General features: G+C 39.0%; 1 long non-coding RNA gene across 2 annotated transcripts in view; it reads left to right on the top strand.

Moving 5' to 3' along the window:
- The window catches only part of LOC126392589 (uncharacterized), a 39,162-nt gene extending 17,596 nt beyond the window's left edge, over positions 1-21,566 (top strand). Inside the window, exons 2-3 of one of the 2 annotated variants that reach the window (XR_007570199.1) lie at positions 21,213-21,298; positions 21,435-21,566. This is a non-coding gene — a long non-coding RNA (uncharacterized LOC126392589). Of the gene's footprint in view, positions 1-21,212; positions 21,299-21,406 lie in introns of both variants that reach the window. The other variant, XR_007570198.1, reaches the window with a different exon arrangement.
- The last annotated feature ends 2,616 nt before the right edge of the window (positions 21,567-24,182 follow it).

The raw sequence follows: 24,182 nt of genomic DNA, 5'->3' as shown, positions 1-24,182 counted from the left end.
TCTTATAAACAAAACCTAACTGCAAACTTGCAATAAGGCTTTTTGTCTCGCAGCTGCAGCAAGTGCACAAGGACAATGCATCTGATGAAATGCAATGCAAGCAAATGCTTGAAAGAAACAGCAGTTATTACAGTGCTGGTGTATACTACTGGATATATACACTTGTGTGTTAATTGTGGTATGATAAAATATATCATGTATTTTAAACTTTTGTGTTATTTAATACATGGTGTAATTTGTCCTTCATGGTGTCCTTCTGGAAGAACAGCAAGTATGTGGGGGTGTGATGCTCCAGGGATTTCTGCCTGTCTTTGACATTTAGCCCACTGAGACTGTACTGCTTATCCATCTGCCCAACTGCAAACCAAGGCAATTACTCAGGGGTCTTTTAAATGTGAGGTGATTAGGATTGTGCATGCCACTAAACTCAATCACTCCTAATTCTATTACAAACCCTCTCTCTCCCTGTGTCTGTCTCTCCGTCTCCCTCAGTCTCCCTCACACACATACTTACATGCACGCACTTTGATTAGGGTCATAAACCTTGAGTAACACCTGGGAGGACTGTGACAGAAATTGTTGTCAGGCACCATATTTGCATTCCCCTATTAACATAAAGTATGGCAACAGAAATCTAAGAAGGATGATATTAAACCCTGAGGACTGTCCTCCCAGGTGGGGTCAAGGTGGGGCGACAGACACAACCGACTGCTCCAGAGATGAAATGACTCCATCTGAAATCTAAGCTGAGAATTAAATTCATCAAGGACATAAAGCCAACCAACTTCAAAAGGAAATGGCAATTAGAGACATATCTGCGTGAAAAAGCAAATATTTTATGGTGGTTTTCAGTGACAGGGGCATGGCTGTATTTCATATCTTATCAGCAGAGGTCAAATGAAGAGTGTACACTATGATAAATTCTGAAGGCCTCATGTCTAATGTGGTGTATTCTTTGAAATAAATGTCACACCTGCAGTTAATTCAGCCTGGTGATGTTCATGTGCAGTCACTATAATGCAATGTGGTTTGTGGGAAAAAAATAAGAGAAAGCTGTGGGAGGATCCCTTATAACTGATAACAATCATTTATTACCAGTTAGTTAAAATTGTGGATTCCTGTTGTGCAACTGTTGGATGGATTGCACAGACATTGATAGACTTTTGTGATCCCCTGAGAGAAATATGGTTTTTATCTTGACAACTACGCAATAGATTTTTTTTTGCACACATTAATTAATCTTTAAGATGAGTCGAATGTAAGACAGTCCCCTGGATTTTCATTTAGCACCATCATCAGGTCAGACTCACATTTGTAAACTATTATTTGGTTTATGACCAAATACACAATGGCTAGACAAGGAAACGTGCCATGAATTACTTCACTGATTCAAATCTGTTCTGTTTAAAGTTTTGTAGTCAACTACTATACTTTCTTTCTAAGATAAGTGAGCGCATCATCGTTCACAGTTGTGCTGATAACAGTGCTTCTAGTCACCAGCAAGGGGAGCTCCGTTGTCAAAAGCTACTGATTTGGTCAGTGACAATGAGTATGTTTCAATGCACAAGATAGTCTAGAAGTTTTTTACACTATTTACGAAAAAGACAATATTCCTTCTAAGCTGCTTACATGCCTAATGAAGGTTAATATTCCACTAATATTTCCGTTCACATGCAGCCATGCATACTCCGATTAACATGTCATTCACCACATCAAAATATGGAACAATGGAACAGTTGGAGCCATTTGTCATTCGGCTTATTTGCATCAAAATAGAATTATTATTTTTTTAAGTTTCCCACCAGTGGTGGACAAACCAACCACCCTTCAACCACCTTCTTGAAAAGGTTGGTGTTGCGATATTTGTGCATATAAAAACAAAAAAAAACAAAAAAAAACCATTGATATCCAAGTCTTTCATAATGTGTGTTTCTTCTTCTGACCAGAAATGTGGGCTTATCTTTTGAGTATGCATTTCTACACCAGGCTCAAAAACATTTAGCAAGTTGGTGTGTGTACAGCGTGTCTATGACAATACATAGAGCTGACCATAAACACATGAGGACATGTGTTATAAAATACAGTAAAAACCCCAGTTTAGACATATTCCAAAATGCCCAAATAATATCGTTAGAACCTGAATGATACCAGCAGATCCAACGTCTTAATTGGCAAATGCTAAATTCGGAAAAAGTGGAATCGGCTCTCCAAACAGAATATGATGTTTACGTGACCCGCATCGAATTCTGAAATATATCCTATTCGGAATAAAGGTGGAATATCAGTGTGCATCTAAATGTAGCCATTGATGATTCAGTATAGTCAGTTCATTCTAAACATTTATTAAAGATAATAATGATTCAAGATCACACATGTTTTGAGCACCTCCACTGGTGACATTCCCATCAGCTGCAGTTACACCTTGTGTTTGGTGCTAATTTGCAAATGTCAGCATGCTAACATGATAATATAAGGTGGTAAACATGGTAAACATTTTGCCTGCAAACATCAGCATGTTACCATTGTCAATGTGAGCATGCTGACATTAGCATTTAGCTCAATGCCACTGTGCCTAGGTGCAGCCTAGTGGAGCTGCTAGCATGACAGAATCCTCATTAGTGTTCCAACACTGTAACTGAATTCAGCAGCAAATAGTGGAGCTCACAGCGTGCACTAACACTGTATGGCTTATGGATACTGTCAGGGTAAGATTTAGGTTTTAATGGCTAGGGTTACATGAGATATGGGATTTTTTTATTTTTTCAAAATGTAACCCCCATCATTCCTGGTGATAGGTCACATTAATCAGAATTTGAAAGGAGAAATGTATCAACTTACTACTGAAATTGCAAGTTTTTTGTTTGACACCTAATTAAAAGAGTCCCAAACTCAGTTTGAAAAGCTTGTATCTCCTTCAGGAGTAATATAGCTGCCATATGCAGTGTAGCAACCCAGTTAATCAGTAGAGGATGCTGGACTAAAGAACAAATCAGGAACTAACTGCTGATTAATGGATGTCTGACATGCAGTTTGCAGGAGTAACTCTGAATTATGAATTTTCTTCCGTTTTTGATTATCATACTGTTACTTGCCTGCACACTAACTTATTGTTAACTAATGATGCATTTAACAACATCTCTGAGGTAACCAACTGATAGTAGATGTGACTACCGCTGTGCCATATGCAATTTAGCTTCTGATTCAGTGTTAATTGAGAATAATCTATCATAGATATCTAAAGGCTAATCACTGAGTCACTGGATCCTCAACAAAATGTCTGTTTACAGTAATTATTTAGGAACTATTTGCTAGCTATTAAATAATTAGCAGTTAGTTTGTTGCCTACTAGTTTCTTTGTAACTACCCCTGTACTTTATTATAAAGTGTTACCATATGCTGTGAACTGTAAAGAGCTGTGAAAGAGCCACAGGTGGCTGGTGAAACCCCTCCTGGATCTGCAAGTCTCTCTGAATGGTGAGGGGACTTTATGTGTCCATGTAGGCTTGGATTATCCATGCTTAAACTCAGCCAAAGGGCTGAAGATTAAATACTGCAAGTGGCCCAAGGCTAGCTGACTCGACTTCTGGGGCCAAACGAACTGTTATATTTGAGTCCAGAGGCTCAGTCAGATCAGGGGAGATTTATTCCTCTATCCTACTATGGTTTAACACAGGGGGCCACCTTCTAAACCAGCAATAAATCAACGCTTCTCCTTGTGTGGAAACCTTTGTTTTCTTAATTTATTGTTTTATATTGAGACTTCAGGCTAGTGATATATTTGGGAATATTCAGCATCAGACAAATGGGCCCAAAATCATTCAGTACACATACACGCACGCACGCACGCACGCACGCACGCACGCACGCACACACACACACACACACACACACACACACACACACACACACACACACACTGCTTTATCCTGATTAAGGACGGACAGTCATCCAAATTGTACAAGTAATGACTTGGCATGCCCTCACTCCCAATAACTCATGTAACCCATTAATGCAATTCCCTGATCGCTTTGGGGCACCTGAACATGCCATATTGAATAGTATAGAACTTCATTGTCCAAAATCATCTTAGGTCTCACCAGATACAATAAAAAACATCACATCACATCAGTGCAACAAATAATATGGCCTGCAGGGTGGAGACATTAGAGCAGTGACAGCGCCAAATTTACATATACAGCAATACAATAAGTGCTTTATCAGTTTTTGTCTGCATGCCTGAAATGCTCAGATTCAGCTCAATGTAGCCATTTTACTTCCCTGTAAAATAAAATTCAAAACTTTGGTGTTGGAACTTTAAAAATTACAGTAAAAAGTCACCTTCAAACTGTAGATGCAAAATCATTAGTAGACAATAGGTTTTGTGTACCATGGACAGAATTTTAATTATTCCGGTAAATTGCTTTGCCCATGCAGATGTGTAATTTCAATCCCTCTTCTGGATGGTTGAGTAATTCAGTGGGGGACTGTGATGATCTGCTGAAAGTCCTCCTTTTGTCTTTCTCTACCCTGTGGCAAGTAATGTGACCACAGGCTAATATTTGATTTGGCTGTAGAGCTGAGCAAGGTCAGGAAAAACACTGAGTGCTTACTTAGTACACCCCCTTTTCAAGTCATTAGATGTAAGGCAAGATTGCATCAGAGTTGTGAGTCTGACCATTTAAAGGGGCATATGATTTTCTTTAATTTATATACGGTTACGGTGTCGGATATACAAGTTAAACATCGCCAAAGTTCCAAAAACTTGAAGTGAATGTATGTAAAATGTGAAATGCTCCTTACAAGACAAAAGCCCAGATTTCAGCATGCTCCGAACTTTTCTTTTTCTTTTTCCCCTACAAGACAGCATCATGATGCATGAGGTGACAATGTGGATGGCCATGAACGGACTACTGCTGTAGGTTAGAGCTTAGATCGGGCCCAAAAAATCCAGCCCGACCCCCACCTGAGCCCGTGCATGTTCTCCGAGCCTGGCCCGACCCGTACCTTTAACTATAATTATGAGCCCGAGCCCGGTTTAAACCCGACATTTTTTTTTAAGGATACGAACGTAGACATTGAAGGCTGACTCTTGTCTTTCTTTCCATGGCAAGCCTTCGTCATGTGCCTTTTAAGTGTTGAGGTCCCCATCTTTTTGCTGTCATATACCGGCATCATGCTGCACTTGGTACACTCGACGAAGCCGACACACACATCACAACCTGTCTTTCATGGGCCTGCTGAACCTAGAGTAGAACTTAGATTCGAAACCGACACTATCCTCGGGCTCGGATGGGTCGGGCCGGGTCCGGGTTGGTTTAGAATCTAAGGTCTACTCTAGGTTCAGCAGGCCCATGAAATACAGGTTGTTATGGACCTGCAGTATAGTGACCACAATGTCAGGAAGACATAATTTGTATTTTAAGATCTCATACAGCAATCCTGGCATTTATTACCAGTCTTTGCATTTCAGTGAGGTTATGCTGCTAATGTTACTGAAGGAATGGCAGTTCCAACTTTAATGGGCCGGTGTGTCCATTCAGAACCCCAAACTGTCAGTTTATTACTAAAATGTTTTTTTTTCTCTGTGGCTTCTTATCATCAGCCTACACAGAAACTTAACTAGCCTCTGTCAGTCTTTTAAACCCCCCAACATCCACCAACAGCAACTGCATGTATGCTGATCTCCACAAGTTCAGTATACAAGAAACCCTTCACCTCAATGAAGAGCATGAACTGTTTACAAAAATAATTATGGCTTTGCTACTTGGTGCATTATATAAACTCACTTTATATTCCAATGACATTTGCTAGAAATACAGCACATGCACAAGTGTTAAAAAAACTGTTTCATCCGTCTGCATGCCTTGGGAAATGTTAAAGAGTTTTGCTAGTAATCCTTCACAAGAATTAGATAGCGACTCTGTGAGCTACACGACATTTCTCTGTTCAACAGTCAAACTTAATTACAGTGATGACAAATCAGAATGTGCCACATAATACAATATTCTCTGCAATATTTTGAAGGAGTATCAAACAGATAATCAGCAGAACCTATGACTCACAATTTATTTGCGATAGAGCTCACAAATTTTGACATGTAGTGCCTAATTTGTCTGTTGTTTTCTTTCTTTAGCTCTGTTACAGAATTTAGAAACCACAACCGCAGTGAGTTGTGGTGCTGATCCTTTTAACTTTAGAAGAACTTTCTTAGTGAATGCAGTAAACGAAAATGTGTGTGTGTGTGTCTGTGTGTCTGTGCTTTATCAGTTCAATCAGAGTCACAGAGGTGTGTGCAGGTCTGCCAGGGGTGCAGTCTTTGTGGACTCAGAACTTTTAATTTAAACAAAGGACCTGCTTTTCCTTGAGTTTAGAATTTCCATTGGGCTTCACACACAAAATGCAGAATTCTTCTTCTTCTGAAGTGTCCAATCTCATCCTTGTCCTTCTTGGATCTCTTTTTGTCCGCCTCTCTCTGCATAATTTTGGTTTGCTTTGCCTTTTTACAAAATGGCCTTGTTTACATTCTTTTTACTATTTCATCTCTTTTTACCTGTGAGGCTTGCTTTCCTGGTGTATCTGTAAAGATGTCTTGACTTTCTACCCCTCCTCGTGGTACCTGTGGCCTTCTTGGTCCTTTTTTTGTAAATGGTCTTAAAGTAGCTGGTTTAAACATTTTAGTTGAGGACTCTGCACAAGCAGAGAACAAGCTGCAGAGGATATCTGAGGCAGGATGGTGGCTGCATTGTCTTCAGAGGATGTCTGAGGCAGGGTGGAGGCTGTGAAGGCTGCAGAAGCTATTAAAGAAGCAGGGTCTGTACAGTTGGTGACTTGGGAAAGTGTAAAGTCATGCTCCTGAAAAACATTTGGGTTAAACAGCTAAACGCATGTGAATCTGAACCCAGCCTATGTGTTGCTGTGGGATGTAGCTGTGGGTAAGGCTGCCCTCACAAGACATGGACCATCAATGGTCATCATCTTGCCGGGATTCATCCTCATTCATGCATCCCCAGCTGAGTTCACCATCTTCTTCAATGAACCATAGACATCTCGATCTGGGGGTTGAAGTTTGTGTGAGCAATGTGGGGGTAGAAAGAGTAGCACGGTCCTATTTGCCTTGCAGTAATTAACTGCGTTCACTGAAATGTGTGAGCTGTTTTCAAGCATAAGTAACACCTTCTTCTCTGGACTGACCTTGGTATGCTTGGCAAAGTGCTCTAAGAACAAGAGAATCACCATCTTGCATCCAGCCTGGACCATTACTGCTCCCAGCACTACCAGGTGGTCCAAGGTGCATGGAGAAATCCTTGTAACTCTTGTGTGGGCATACAAATAAGTAGGAAATTGCCCAGTGCTTACACAACACATGCTGAAACCAAGGCACCCCTCTCAGCAGAAGTCATTGATCCAACCTGCTTCCCTCCAGGGCGTGCAACTACCTGGCCACGTGCCATGTGTTACACTGGCCTTGTCCATATTGCATATATCACTTCCACCAATGCTTTACCTCTCAATAATGTCCTAAAGTTTCTTGAAAAATCCTTCCACAGTTGTACTGTTTAAGCTTGTAGCTCGTGCCAAGGTAGTTGCTTCCACACTTCTTAAGGACAAGTTAGGATTTGAGCCTGAGAAGCAATCAGGACCTGCCATGTTGTTCTTATCCAGGTGACTAGGGGTGTTTGATGTTGTACTCCACTGTAAGAGGATATGCAAACTTCCTGACCTAAAAAAAAAAGTAAAAATAGTACCTGAATGCACAATAAGAACTGATAAATACACTAGCAACCTATTCCTACTTGGGTCTGCCACGCTATTATGGACCTCAGATGCTTAGTACCTCAAGTGGAGTGAGTCCAGAATGCACGTCTGCTGCCTCAGTCAATGACCAGTGAAGGCATCGTCTTGCTGCGCATTGAAGACCTTTGGACTGCTGTGATAGCAAACACTGGGGAGCTTTTTTGATCCTTGTTCCCTGAGGTTTTGTTACCTGTAGAATCTGCTCAGAATCACACGGCAGAATATTGGTGTGGCAGAGGCAGAGTATCTTTGCCAACGGACCCTTACTGTCTTTTCCTGCCTCATGTCATGGGATGCAGATTTAAGTACCTGTGCAGACACATCAGTTTTTCTTCACTGCTGTCTTGGCATGCTGAAGAAAGGAATGAGATAGATCGATGAAATGTGTTAAACTGTTATAACGGGGTTAGGTTTAACACTTTTTTAAAAGGTGTTACAACCATGCTTTGAAATGCATCTCATTTTACCTATAAGAGACTACTCTCTAATCTAATACAAGTTCCATAATTCTAACTTCAACAGTATCAATACTAATCAAAATATGGACTTGGTCTTAAAGATTATTTATCTTAACTAAAAACGAGTTTGATGGTTGTAAAATCTGCATACTTCTTCACACAGCTAAGAAATTTTACATGCAAGGTCTGGAAGGAGGTGATAATACGTTAAATTGATCACATGAGTCTTGGGCCATCCCTCTTGCACCCAAATGACCTGACATTAATGTAAGTCTTTAAATTACATATCTGCTATTCTTTACAACAACTGGGCAATTTGTCACAAACATACCCGTAAAGGCAAATGTAAAGCGGCAAGAGATTATGTTTCTGGTTTTGAGAATTCATGTGAAATGCTAAGCAAACTTTGTAGAAGAGAGATATAAATTGCAGAATTTACATGTGGCAATTGTCAGGGAAACCTGTAATCTTGGCTTTTAGAACTGTGCTAAAACTGACTGCTCCAGACAGGGTGGATAGAGGCGCTGCAGCAATGGACAGTATGAGAAAAATAATATCTTTCATAAGCCTAAAGCACATTACATTGTCTATTAGAACCATGAAATAATAAGAAAAAAAAACTGAAAATGAGCATAGGTCTCCTTTAAAGCAACTTTGAGCTTACACTATTACTCGTGTCTCCGTCCAAATGATGCAACTTACAAATGTGTCATTAATTCTCTGATTTTTGATGAAAAGGTAATTTTGTCTAATGGCCTCTGTGGTGTGTCTCTATGGTCACATTTGGGTTTTAGCACTATTATGGGAAGGAAATAAGCTGTTGTAATATTTAAAGTAATGGAGTGACTGTGATTACGGTAGCCAACCACAATAATGTGGCAAGGCAGTAATTGCTGTATTATCACCTCGAGAATTGTCCTCATTTACAAGAACTTCCAAATTATGTTAAAGTTCATATGCTGTCACTTTTTAAATCATTTTTTAGATTCATATCTCTCAGCCAGTTGAAAATCTCTTTGTAGAGTCTGGGTAGATAATGTTTTTAGCTGTGAACAAGGCTATGAGCAAACACAAATGGATGGGGAGATAAACACCATGGAAACTAATTTCACATAAATAAGTCAGGGTTTCTCAAGGGCTCAACTTAAAGCTCTGACGGTATTTAACAGGGGTTGGTGGTGGGTGAGGAAACGGCCTGGGAAAACCCATTGCTTACCTCAATTATTAAAAGTTTGAGAGTTGTCCAGACTGCAGCAGCACCTGCCGACTAAAATTACAGCATCTGTTGAAAATAAAGCTTGATAAAAAGAACCAGACGAACAAGACTGGAACAAAAAGAACTCAGAGATGAAACAGAGTTTAATAAAAAGCATAACACTCTGTGTAAAATATGTATTGCCTCTGCATTTTCATCTCAGTGATAGTAATTCTGTACATATATAGGGAAGTGGGTCCTTTTTAAGATTCAAGATGTTATAGATGATAACAATACCACTGGGATCCAACCCATGACATTTAAGACTCGAGATGAATAACTGAGATGAATAAGCGCATTGGTGTTTTGGGCTGGGGTGATGTTGCTTTACACATAGTCAAAATACAAGGTGCAACACTGTAGGAGGAGGTGTTTACCATTTTCTGCAGACTTATTTCATCAGCATGTCAGAAATAAAAGCAAGCACACACACATTTACCAACTGTTTTTAAGGTAAAATGTCTTCTTAAAACCCACTTACACAGCCGAAGATTCTGACATGTACCAATATTTTCTTATTTTGGACTGGGTCTTATGTAAAGACAATATTTTGTGCTGATATGTTTGTGCAAAATCATTGGGTTTTGCATTTTCTTCAATTCTACACTTCTCACAGTATATAAATTACACTACTATTTAATAATCATTATGATTATTTTTCAAATAGCATCATGATCTTTAAAAAAACACTACACTAACACATTAATTCAGATCACTTATGTTAATGGGAACCATGCCATCTAATAATCAGTGATCAATCATGCTAAAGAATATCACAGGAGCGTTCAGAGTAAGTCATTAATAACTTATGGAAACATTGTGTGAAATAATCCACCCTCATTTTCTCTCCCCCTCTCTCTGTATCTCTCTAAACACACACACATGCTCCTTGGAGAGTGCCATAGCGGCTATCTCAGTCCTCAGTCCTGACAACTGCGCTACTTTAAATGCATAAAGTTTGTGGTTTGCAGGTTGGGTGGTTGATTAATGCATATTTTTAGCATCCTATGCATCTATTTGTGTTAATTTATATCTACTACTGACGCTACTAAATATGACACCTCGTTTGGCCTTCACTTTCTGCAGAGGTACCGACACTTCAGAACTACTCGAATTTTGTTGTTGTTGTCAGTATACAAAGACAATGCATTAATCATTATAAGAACACAAGTGCAAACAATTCTGCCATTTAAGAACACAGCATGGAGCTGATGTAGAATCTTATTAAGTCCCTTCTTAAGAGCAAATTAAATGGTACTGGTAAACTAGGCCCATTGTTACCTCATTTTGATAAATTCAATCAGTTTGGTGTCCCTCAGAAATTTCTGTTGCGCTGTGTTGGGCTCTCTGCCTCTGTGCCACATTACGGTCATGTTCTGGTTGCACAAAGCTCATTCTCCTATCTGATTTCTTTTTTTTTTTAATTCCATTGTATGACTTCTAAATTTTTGATAGTTTTAAGCTTGAGTGAATTTTGTTTCCCAGATAGTCTAATGGGATAAAATTGAATGTTAGAAAATTACATTAACATTTTCTCAAAATCGTAGTCCGTAATCTCATTCTCCACACAATCTCTTTGTTAAACCTTGTGTATAGTTTTCATCAGAATTCCAAAATTGTTCTCTAAAGATGATTATTTGAACTTTGATCTACAATGTAATTAAATTACTGTGTATACCAAGGCAGCTGTAGAAAGAAAGGGAGCCGTGCAGATAGTGCACAGTACGTTTCCAGAGCTTTTTCGCTGAAAACAACAGGCCTGAACTGGCCATTGGGAGCACTGGGAGAATTCCAAGTGTCAGGCTGGTGTTAAAAATACTAAATGAAATGGGTTAATTAAAAGTAAAAATAATACAGGGCAGCTACAGTCACTGAGAACACATGGACCATCAGCCCCCCATTGTGTGTGGTCAAGCCATGTGGAGTAAAGATGGACAGTGCAGGCGAAAGAGAATGTGGTGCTGAGAGGGAGGGCATGAAAAGGAGAAAATAGGAGCAGGAAATGCAGCTAAATGCTGCAAAATTACAGATATGTGCACAAGCAAGGGACATGAAAAGTGTTATTAAAAAGAAACTACTGCTCCCAAGTTGATGATGATTCAAAAAATTAATCAGAAATATTAAATACAGGAGTATTAATTCCTGTGGCCTTAATTATGGAAGTGCAATCAAGTGTTTGAGGTAATAAAACTAAAAAATATGTTAATGGCGTACACAGTACACAGAAAATATGTGATAATCTCTTTAAAAAATTAAGAACAGGCATCTCAGTTTATAATGTATTATTTGTCATGCTGCATCACACAATCTAAAATGTGTCATTAGCAAACTACATTTTCCCCATGGCACATTTTAGGTAGGTTTGGATCAACCACAACCTTAACAGCATGCAGGTTTTTAATTCAGCGTACTTATCATCTTTCCAGGAATAACAAAATAAAACTCTTACAGAATATATTCCTGAGCAGCCACCACTTGATGTCAGAGTGAAAATCTGAATGTGTCAGAATCTCTGACAGTTTGTTTATGATCATAATAGTACATCAGTGTGATGGGGAAAATTATAGGTTGTCTTCGCAATCACGCAGATTGGAGGCAGCAAACTTAACAGTTTTTTTTAAAACCTTTTTGTACAATATGAATGTCACTCTAAGTGCAATAAAGCAAGAAAGGTCTGCAGGCCTGGGCAGTCAAAGATGACTCAAGTAACAAATCCCGACTGTAATTAGCTTTTAAGCCGTCTAACATGCCTTTTTCCATGACTGCGGCTTTCAGATCCTGACAGGTGTGATTAGTAATAAATTATGAACTGTAGATATGCCCCCACAGTTTTGACTACATAGAAGCAAATTTAGCATTTGACATTACAAGAGCTTTGTTCGCGTGGATTTGTCTTAAAGCTCCTCGTTGATTCAGAGTAATACTATATTTGTGACTTCAAAGTTCCAGTTAATTTGACTGAAATGCCATTACTGTAAAAAAAACATCTTGCATATCTCTGCTGGCAGGATCTTGTGCTGCTCGTCAGTAAAACCATTACGCGCAGTAATGTAATGACACAAATGGTGATTTGCCTGGAGATAAAGTATAAATATGTCAGCCCTGGCTCTGTTCCACGGCTTCACTTCACCACAAAATGTTACCTTGAGATTAAGGCCTGAAACTGTGGCATTAAAATGAGAAATCAATCAACAACCCTGACAAATATTATTGCCTCTTCTTGGCAGAAGAGCCGTCATTGCTTCGATCCTAAACCACACCACAATGATCAATCATCTATATGAGCTGCTGGACAAGTCACTACCCTGCAGTGTCCACCTGGATATCCAACAAAGAGCAATAGGACATGCTTTGATATTTTCATTGAGAATTAAATGTTAATTGAAATTGCATACTCTTCCATTTCCTTTATCAATATCAGGAAAAAGCAGTTGAGCTACAAAGGTCCATGGGTGTGATGCTCTACATGTCACATGGGAAGCCAGAAACATGCTTTTCAAACACAACAGATCTTATACTCACCATGCTGTTGGCAGACACTTCATGTCACATACAAATCAAAAAAATAAATGTTCAGAATTTGGCTCACAACAAATGTATAGTGATTTAGATCCAGCACACAGGGTTGGGCAGATGGTCTCTTTACAATACAAACATTAAAATTATAATGGACCATAAATATGTATTCTGCCAGTACCCACAACACACACACACGCACACACCCACATGGAAATTATTTTTTACTTTGAACATAGCTCTGAACAGAAATGAGAAACTAAAGGTTATGGCATATGCAACCAAAACAACCCTGTGTGATCTTCACAAGAATTATTCCCCTGTAAATAAAAATTACACAAAGGCAAGAGGACACTTTCTCTGAATTTGTCTGACCTCAGACGGTGGAAACTTGCCCAGCTGACACACAAGCACTGAGGTTCCATTTCTCGGTCTTATGATTACCACCAAGCTGTCTCACAATATCATTTCCCTTTGCTCTTCCTCGTAAACTCTGTATTTCAGCTACACAGTGCATATATATCAGTTTCACATTTTCAAAAATAACAACTCGTGTATGAAAATGTGATCTGTTTAAAGTAGTTGAGGAAACAGTTTTCCCAAAATATACTGGTGTCATAGTCTTCGAAACAGTTTCCAAGAATGAGTGAAAATGTAAAATCTTTATAAAGATTGTTGATAAGCCACAGTACAGTGTAACTGGGTTTTAGAGAGATCGACCATTTGGTCAACATATTTACGACAGACCTACAAACTGCTTCCAGTCTTTAAGAATCTAGCCATTAAATTTTACTCTCAGATACAAAACAATAACTCCACTTCTTCCTCTTACACTTACTGCTCTACTTTCAAGTCACAACACAAGACCGGAACGCAACACCAGATCAATTTTGTATGCGCTCATACCAGTACGCTTACAAAAACAATTATGGTCAAAGATCATTTTTTCACGCTTTCACCAACATCTGGAACGAGATCTCATATTATATTACAGCAATATCCTCTTTTACACATTTCAGAAATACATATAAACACTATTGGATAGAATGACGTACCTGCAACCACTGATTCAAATCTCATACACCATCTTTCACCTCACTAAGTCCTTTCCTCTGTGATGTCTGAGGAGCTGTTAATGTTCTGCTGTTTTCTTGTCTCTGTTGATTGTTTCTGGTCCTGTTTTGTATTATAATGTTGTTGGGTTTTAACTGAGTCAGGCCAGTTTAACTTCAGCATGCCTAGTGCTACTTTTATTCCCTTTCTGTATAAACTGTTACTAGGGATGTTCCTGGCAACTAATTTCCCTGTCAACTAAACGAAAATGTTAATGAAGACTAGTCGACTAGTCTAAAAAAAAAAGAAAACACTCAGAAAACAGTCAAAATTTAGTATACAAAATATCCCATTAACTTCCTGAAGCCTTTACCTTCAACGAAGTTAAGTGGAAGCATATTTTTCAAGGTCATTGTCACGATAAACTGCGATATCCTCTCAGACCGGGCGGGATCGCAGCGTCTCCGTGTGAAGGATGTCAATTTGGGCCGTGTGTGGCTAACACCGCTAGCAGCAGCCGTCGTTCCGTGCAGGTTAACATCCAAATGCTTGAGCTGAATGTGGTTGCACATTGCTCCAGTTGCGTGATTATATGCCATTTTTTCTAACACAGCTTACATGCTACCGTGTTTTCATTTTCTAGATCAAAGTACTGCCAAACCGCGCTGGTTTTGCGAGAGGACATCTCTCCGATTTCCCACCGTGGTGTTTTAAAACTCCAGTCTATTTGAGCATTAGGAGGGGAGGGGGACTGCTGTCTGATGGCTGTGTAGCCCCCACTAGTGGCAGGCGGCTGCATGACAGTTAGGCAGCCTTGTACATGAATAAAACTCTCATTGGTTTAACCGACTAATATTTCTGGTGTCGACTAGCGAGGGGGCGGATGTTTAATCGTTTAGACAACTAACCACACGCATCCCTATTTGTTACCATATCTATCTTAAAAAGCGCTCTATGCTAAATTCAGAGCGTTTGAGTTGAAGTGAAAACATATTGTAATGCTTTCTAATATTTTCCAACAACCGATTTTCACCCTGGAGGACGGTGTTCACCTCCCATATAAATGTAAAGGCAAACCCTGTTCTTTTTTCCTAAACCCAACCATGTGCGTGTTAGCTAGACATAACTGCATGCATTTGTTGTGGAAGGAAAAATAAATAAATTGGCAGTGCTGTGCCAACGTGGTGCATTTATTTTGAAAGAGCCAATGCACCTACGGTACCTTGCATGTCATATCTCGCCATGGAAAGTCCATGACCAAACGTCAATATATGAAAAGGTCAGGGTAAGAATGTGTTGTCCAAATAAGTTTGGCTAACTTCCAGGTTTGTTTACAGCCTGTCTAATTGTGTCTTGCCCAACAGACTGATTACACAAGATAAAATTTTGGAAATTCTTTACAGTATGGTGCAAAAACACTGTGAGCACTTACTAAGGACTATGTAGGTGAATTAATGTTGCTTGTTAATAAATAGTTATTGTAAGTAGGTTACGTGGCCAACATGTTGCCATATTTCCTGATGTACGTATGCTTAACGTGTGTGTCAGTAGGTCTACGACTACAAGGTACAAACCATCCAAACGTTTATACAAGTTTGTCATTATTGTGCCATCATAGCTGCAGTTCAATTAAAATGTTTGTGCAAAAACAATTTTACACCACAATTATATTGACAATCAAATTTTCAATGAAACTGAAAGAAAATTCATGGGTTTGGTTTATCAGCAGTGACTGAGCGATTGACTTTATTGCCTTGGAGAATTAATTTTGGCTGTGCTGATGCACATGAATAAACAACTTTGGGTTAGTCCTATGACAACAGTGACATGTTTAACTACAGGCCAGTAGAGTGCTGAAGGGATAATAAAGAAAATAATAATAATGATGATAATAACATCATTTGTAGAGCACTTTTCGGGGTGCTTTCCAAAGTAAAGAAAATACAAAACAAAAGTGATACTAATAAAACATAACTATACCAACATATACAGTTAAACACATATACCTGTATGCCTGCATACATATACGAACAGCTGCAAATACATACACTCCCATACCTTTGGTTTTCTTTTGTTTTTGTTTGTTTGTTTTTTCTTTTTCCAAATCAACCTGGTCTCACACAAAATTTGTCCAGTACCGGCACTTGGACAGTGAGTTCCAGCATCAGATACGGATGAAAAAGGCCATCCTTTTACATCGGCATGACATGCAGACGTTGGCCATTATTGTTTAACAGGCCAGGTGGCGTCAGGGGGAAACGTGGCTGGAGGGCGTGAAAATCCAAGTAAGGTGGGTGGGAGGTGTGGTGGATGGGTTCAACAACCACTGACTTTCACCTGGTAACATTTATTTTTAGGCCAGACCTGAAGTTAACATCTCCCCAGTTTCCTTAACAAAAAGAAACAATTGGACTTTGGATTTTTACATTGCAAGCAAAAGTTTAAGATTCTCAAATGAACACCACTCCTATGATTTTGGAAGCTTAAATACAATTGTAAAGAGCTAACATTAGGCTGTAACCAAACTACACACCTGTTGCATTACTTCAATGTCGGCACCAAGATGAGGCCATGAAGCCATGTTCAGCCTGATGACGCTCTGTAGCCTCATTAAGCACCTTTTTTAAGACACGTAAAAGCTTCAAAATTCACAAGTGGGGTATTTACAGATGTATTTTATGATTTAGTACAAAATATGAAAGTCTCTTGAGCTTGTGTTAACCACAGGCCTTATTTGAGGCATCTAACCAAAAGCCCATTCGAAAAATCTCATTGACTCCAAGATGAGGGAACCGGAAGTGCTAAAATGCTAACTCATTTTTGGCTTTTAGGACGCATTACTGCAGCACTCTATTGGCCTATTTACTGACAACTGAACATCTCCAGAGATTCTTGCTTAATGGTGTCGAGTCTCTATTCCCTTTTATCTTGATATAGCTGGGACATATTCTCACCAAATTGTTCAAGATCACGGGACTAATAGGGAGCCTGTAGACTATTCACAGAATCAGCCAGAAATGCTCTCATTAGTTCTTCATCTTATTGAACTCACTTTCACTTTGCAGTCAAATTTGATTTGTTGTAAAAGTGCAGTGACATTGAGGATATGTAGGTCTAACTATCACATGTTGAATTAAATTATATTCAAACTAATTGTATTGTAAGGAAAGAATGAGAGATGTCATGTTCTTCAGGGAGCAGAATTAATTCTACGGCCTGTCAATGTAGGTAATTGGTGATGATGAGCTACTTCTCCGTGGCTTACAGTCCTCATTTAAATGCACCCAGAGCAGAACGCAGCCAACCACATCAGTCCTCAAAATGAAGTGCTGTTTTTTCTTCGCCAAATGTGCACTGCTTCACATAATCTCGTTATATACTGCAGGTGGAAACACTGAAAACATGGAAACAGGTAGTCTCTGTGTGTGTTGTCTTTTGCCGGCAGCAGAAAGCTAGTATTTACTGCAAAGATTCACAGGTGCTGTTTTTCTAAAACACCTGACCCCTTCCCCTGCCTTCCCTAAGTCGCCCACTTTTATACCCCAGACCTCCTCTCATGTCTTTAGGGTCGCTATGGGCAGTTAAAGCAGTCATGTGTTACTGATCTTGGTCTATGAACACACAATTGCTGTCAGAATCTGCTGAAACAACCCACCAAAGGGATGAGTGGGAGGTCAGGCTCCAACAAAAACAGGGGAGATCTGGATAATTCATGTTTTATGTACCCATGCCCTCCAGTAAGACACACTAATGGGGAGTAAGTAAAGTAATTTTCTGCTAATTTTTTTCCAGCTACATGTGTTTTGGGATTGTATTTGTCTTCACTTAGATTAAATTAAATAAGAGTTCACCACCGAGAGCCCTAGTTTTGTGACTCAAGGCCAGAACACAAAGCTCAGTCAGATGTGCAGCGCAGACTGTGTGTGGTGTGATATTTTCATATGCAGCAAACCAGCAGCCCACTCGGAAAATGTGTCAGGATTAGGAGGAATTCATCACCATAAATTATCAGCTGGTGTGTTAGAGGTAGTTTCGGGGCTACTACCCTATCAGTCATGACCAAACACATTGGCTCGATTCCTTGATCCCTTTAATGTACTTTACCGATGTTCCTGGAGTGTTTCAACAAGTTTACTAAACAGCACCTACCAAACTAAATCTAACACACAAATATACACATTACATACAAGGTTTGGTTAACAGCTACAGTACAACTTCAACTAGATACATGCAGTTTTCATTGATGGAGACATCTGCCTACATATCCAACCATTTAGCCATGTATCTATTTATTTACCCATCACATCCTGCCTGTATTTGCCCAGTGTAAGTGTTACAATAACACCTCAGGCTGATAAATCATAGGCCCTGGGGCTGATGGCAGGTAGCTAACTAATAAGATCAAGCAAAAGCATCACTGCACACATGGGATCATCTGCTGGTGAATTCAAAATGCCAAACATGTTCAAAAATCAACTGGCAAACACATTTCCTGTGGATGGGGTTGTAGAATTTTATAGAGTTCTTCTGGGCACAAAGAAACAAAAGCACAGGATGGAAAACAGCTGGTGATCTCCGATGGTTCACTGACTGCATACCAAAAAGGGAAAAACCTGTCAGGCCTCAGATGGTGGACCTGGACTAGCCGCTATCGGCATTTACCTGATGAGCATTCAACTCGTTGAGGAATACCAGTCTGAATCATCACTGCAGTAAATGCGTCTCTGCCTTGGGGACCAAATAAAGCTAAGCATGTGATGAACACATCATCTTAAAGTCAGTGGTATGCCATTAGTTTGATACCTTGGTTTACATATCAGGTACAAAACACTGATAAAAAGAAACGTTGAACTCTCGAGAACATTACTTGCACTCATTTAACACCAATGTTGATGTCAAAAACATCATCATTAAAACAAAAACTGTTGCAAACAAGTCTGGAAGAGGATCGTACCTCTTTGCCAAGTGAATAAATCTGAATGTGAATGAGAGAGAGAGCTCACTGAATACTGAACCTATGGCAGGGTGTCTGCTCCCTCTCATGATTTTATCTGTGGCTATTTCTAATTGAATAAGTAGATTTAATATATTAGAACATTTTGAAACCAGAATTATAGAGATATTCTTCTCAGGAGCAGAATGCTGTTGATTACAGAGTTATATCATGCGGTGGAAGAGGGAAACCATTCAACATAGTGTTCACATGAGTGAGATTCATCTTATCTGACTATTGATGCCACACATCTGTCTGCCAACTGTTTTGCTGCAGTGTTTTCAGCAATGTTATTCTTTTCCCTAAAACATGAACAGATTTTGTTTTTCATTTCATATTTACTTTTAAATAACTAAATATATCATCAGCTATACGGTTATTTAATATGATCAGGTGTTGGCAAAGATTTAAAAAGATGGCTCCCCAGAGAAACCCAACCTCCAAATCCTATCAAATTTCCATTTAACCCCTGCTCACACCATCCTCAGACACATCTGATCTAGCTGATATCAGATTCTAATTGACAGGAATGTCTATTCTTTTTCAGCGGTCAGGGTTTGGCGACTAATGAAACAGCATTGCATGTCAAAGCCAATTCCAATAAAAATCTGCTGGATGAAACCAACACCCTGCGGCTTGATGCGTATCAGTGATGCCTGGCTTCTACAGGATGTTACCACTACTGCCAATTAAAGGTCTCAGTTCTGCATGAGATACATACAATACACCATGGGGTATGACTGAGCTGAATACAGACTATGGGTTTAACATACTGGTAACTCAATACCAAATGATGTAAATCTGTGTAACCTTATTATTACACTTCAGTGGATGTTGCATTTTATAATGGCAGTCATTTTTTAAACATAAAAGGGCAAACTAGTATGGATTATACTTTTATACAGATCAAAGTATATCCAGGGAGCATGGTTTTATTGATTATTGTCAATGACTCAGCAATGTGGTGATTTGAAATAAACACTTGTCACCAGTTGGTTTTTTAGGGGTCTTACATATATACTGTACAGGATATACAGCGGGGGGAAACAATAACAGATAGTATGTGTGTACACTGCACACTTAATACTTTCCTTGTGAATCATGTTTTGCGTCAGGGTGCTGTTTACTTAAAATTGTTGGGACAGGAACCTGTGAAGCTTATTTTATATTTAATATACTCAGTCAATTTCTGATTTAGAGTGCTGGGGTAGCTGCAGCTAAGCAGGTAGAGCTGTGTTGTCGATGTGTTCTTGAGCAAGACACTCAACCCTGAGTCACTCCTAATGTGCAGGCCAATGCCTTCCATGTCAGGTCCACCACCACTGGTGTATAAATGTGTGTGTGTGAATGGGTGAATGACAGAAAAATTGTAAAGCACTTAGTCTAAGGTAGAAAGGAGCTATAGAAATGCACTTTGCTTACCATGATTATGTTGAGGCCATACAGAATATTTTGTTATAGAACTGTATGTGTCTGAGGCATACTCACTATTCTGTGCAGCTCTATACAGGGGGATGGATAAAAGGGTTATGTTTGTCCTTAGTTGTTGCTAATGTTGTGTGTACTCTCTTTAGGTTGCTAATGGAGCTTAATAAATAAAATATTAGTTATTACTTATTTCATTTTGTCATATACAGACAGTGGAGAGACATTTTATCAGCTTAGGTATTTAATCTTTTTAAGACAGATAGACAGTTTACACTGTCTAGACTTACAACAAAAGACTTACTTTATATTACTTGCAGCATATATTATGCTTTGTGCCTATTGTGCAATCTTGTTTAGAATTTGCCATGTCAGATTGTCTGCTCCTTTCTTGTTTACAGTTTCTAGACTTTTCTTGTTTGTTTGTTTTTTCATGCTTTTTCTACGTCCTGTGAGTTTCAAATAAATGTCTGTCTTTGTTAGGCTGATTTGTCGATGTACACTTGGCAGTACCACCATATGAGCACAGTTCAAGGTGGCTGTGATGAGTTAGACAGTGGGATACACAACATTACAAACCACATAGAAGCTTGGATTACAATGTGCACAGAGGGAGTGCCACTTCATTCTCTACTCAGGACGCCACTTCTTCACTATATTTTTGCATAGCAAATAGTGTTTTGCTGCTATATTAATGTTGTCTAAATATTGCATACAGAAATGGAGAGAGACATGCAACAGAGTCAAAAGGCTTGAATGGAACCTGGGCATTGTGGTTCCATCCCATGTGCTGTAACTACAAAGGTACCTCAAACATTGACTTTCTAATAAGAAATAATAATATCATCAGCATATGGTGCAAGTTGATGTTCTCCTTCATGAGTTTTAATACCCGTATTATATGTGTTACAGGCCTTATGCTATGTGTTGCCTTTAACAGGTGTGGTGTCCTGTTTTACACAGGAAAAGCAGAGACAGGAGATGTTGCGTTCGTTCAGCAGACTGTTCTCTGTCTTTAGTAAGAAAATGTATCTTTTTATTCTCGCTCCATTCAAATAAACTGTTTCACAAACTTTTCTTTCAGTTCACATTAATTCTCCGTATTAACCATGTCAGGCTTCAGCATTTATGTTACCACAGAGGTTGATAAAGTAAACTACTGAAATAACACAACTGCTTATGAAAGTATAAATCTGCCTTAACAAAGAAATATCTACATTACCAAATACTGTTGTACAGTTTTAATCTGCATTATGACTCACACTCAGTTACCACTTCTTACCAGCTTCAGGATATATCTAACCAGTACAACATATTTACAGCTTTAATATTATATGACCTGAATGAATGACCAGAAACCTTCAAATACCTTTCCACAAACCATTAATTTTGCTCATTTAAACATACTATGTATCATATTACTTCACTTATATAACTGTAGAAATGTGCACATGTCAAGGAGCTTCAGTGCTAAAAGAGGACAATATTGAAAGTAAGATGGCCATCTTGTTACATTGTATACATGGGAGCTAACAAAACCGGCACTGCAGTGGGCAGGACACGTTTAAGTTCCTGACTTGACCAAAACTGCTTTTTTCCACGTCAGATTTCATCAAAATGAAACAAGGATTGTTTTAAAAGTCCTTATGCATGTTTTGTGATGAGATAACACATAACCAACCTACCAAACTTACACAGGCAAAGCAGAGACAGGAGACATTTGTTGTGTTTGTTCACCAGGATGTTCTCTGAGAAAGGAAGCCTCCCGCAGTCCTACTACAACTGGCGCTTATCTAAATGGATTCTTTCCCCAGTGTTACAGTAAAGCAACTGCACTTTTACCTTCAGAACTACTAAAAAATGGATGGACATCCATTTTCATAACTGCTCATCCTCTTGAGGGTCGCGGGGGAGGGGGGCTGGAGCCTATCTCAGCTGACATTGGGCGAGAGGTGGGGTACACCCTGGACAGGTTGCCAGCCTATCGCAGGGCTGACACATAGAGACAGATAACCATTCACACTCACATTCACATGCTGACACAGGAAGAACATAAGAACTCCGCACAGAAGGGTTCCCTCCTAGGATTGAACCAGGAGCCCACTTGCTGTGAGGCGACAGTGCTAACCACTACACCACCGTGCCGCCCTAGCATTGCAACAGCATATTCAAATATGACCCTTTTTCAAATAAATACATAAAACCACTTTACAATTGTGACCAAACATTTGTAGGTGTCACACATGTACTGCATTTCAGACCTGTTCTTGGGGTCTGATTCCGATGCACAGGGGACTCTTTTGTATCTGTATGCGACACACCAGGCTTTCAGCTAACTCCAATATAAACCCATTCATGGTAATGATGAATGATATAAAGTGCGAAAAGGTGCGTGTGGGGAGGAAGGGAGGGAGGGGTGATGTATCGGTCTAACAAGAAGCAGACTTTCACCCAGGAGACCTCTGTTCATGTCACATGTGAAACCAAAAGTCAATGTTGAACTTAACATCGTGTGACATGTGTCTCCTGTGAACAAGTTTATTTTGAAAAGACAATATGTAACCTGACATGTCCAAGACTGAGCTAGAGGGGTATCTAGAGCCCTATAGTTGAAAGCACAGGGCTTCAGACCAAGCTGCTATATTTGACGAATTGTGAGTCAGAACATGTTGGTCCTTTCATTTCTTATCCACAAAAGAAATGGTGAAATGAGGCAACCTTTGCTTTGTACAGAGACAAAATTACATGATAAAACTATGAAAGACAAATAAAATACATTTAGCTAAAAAAAACAAAAAAAAACACCTCAGATATAGATCCGTATTTCTTTTTAAAGAAGCATATTTGAAAAAGGGTGGATGGTGTCTTTGCCAATTTCAGTTTCAACATACATGTTTTACCGCCCTCTTACCTTCTCTTTAAATATTTTATAAGCATCAGTTGGAGGCCTGTTTGATACTGCTGCCTTTCATATTAGGAATAGTTATGTTACATTTATTTAGGTCTCCCCATGTAGCTTGGGCTTTGCATTGGCAGAGCCCAGAGAATATCCAATTAATCACCAAAAACTGTGTGGTGATAATCGGATTGAGGGACTGAGGGTCTTGTAACCATTAATAAATGTTTATAATTTATTTAAAATGTATCTGTAGTGACTTCCCCTCAGTCATTTCTGATAGCACTAATGACTCTTTTTGAGCTAAGCCTCTTAATATGCCTTGCTAGCACTTTAGTTTGTTACAGCCTAATTAAATAGTGTTAAACTTTTTAAAATGTAAAGCTCCTCATATTCAGCTATAAGAGCAAACGGTATTTGCTTGTATTTAATTAGGTGGAAATGCATCCCTTTCATATTTTCAGAATTTTGGCCTCCACCCTTTACATCTCCTGCTTAATTATTGAGACAAGAACCTGCAAAGTTTAATATTTTATCTCTAATGTACACATTGAATTTCTACCTAATGGCTGCTAATGACTGATGACAGGAATTTATTAGGCCTATAAAGAAAACATTAAATACTTGTCCTACAAATTTGAATATGGCAGATTCCTGGAATCATTTTAGATGTAAAAGCCAATTAAATTTAATCCTTTAATATTAGCATCAACAAGTTGAGTCAAATGTGCACTCTGAGTTCTTTTTTACCATATAAGCTTAATTTTGCTTTAACACATGATACTTATGTCT

The sequence above is a fragment of the Epinephelus moara genome, chromosome 7 (assembly GCF_006386435.1).
Source record: "Epinephelus moara isolate mb chromosome 7, YSFRI_EMoa_1.0, whole genome shotgun sequence".
Taxonomy (NCBI): Eukaryota; Metazoa; Chordata; class Actinopteri; order Perciformes; family Serranidae; genus Epinephelus; species Epinephelus moara.
The sequence above is the reverse complement of the archived record's forward strand: the minus strand, read 5'-3'. Positions and strand labels throughout refer to the sequence as shown.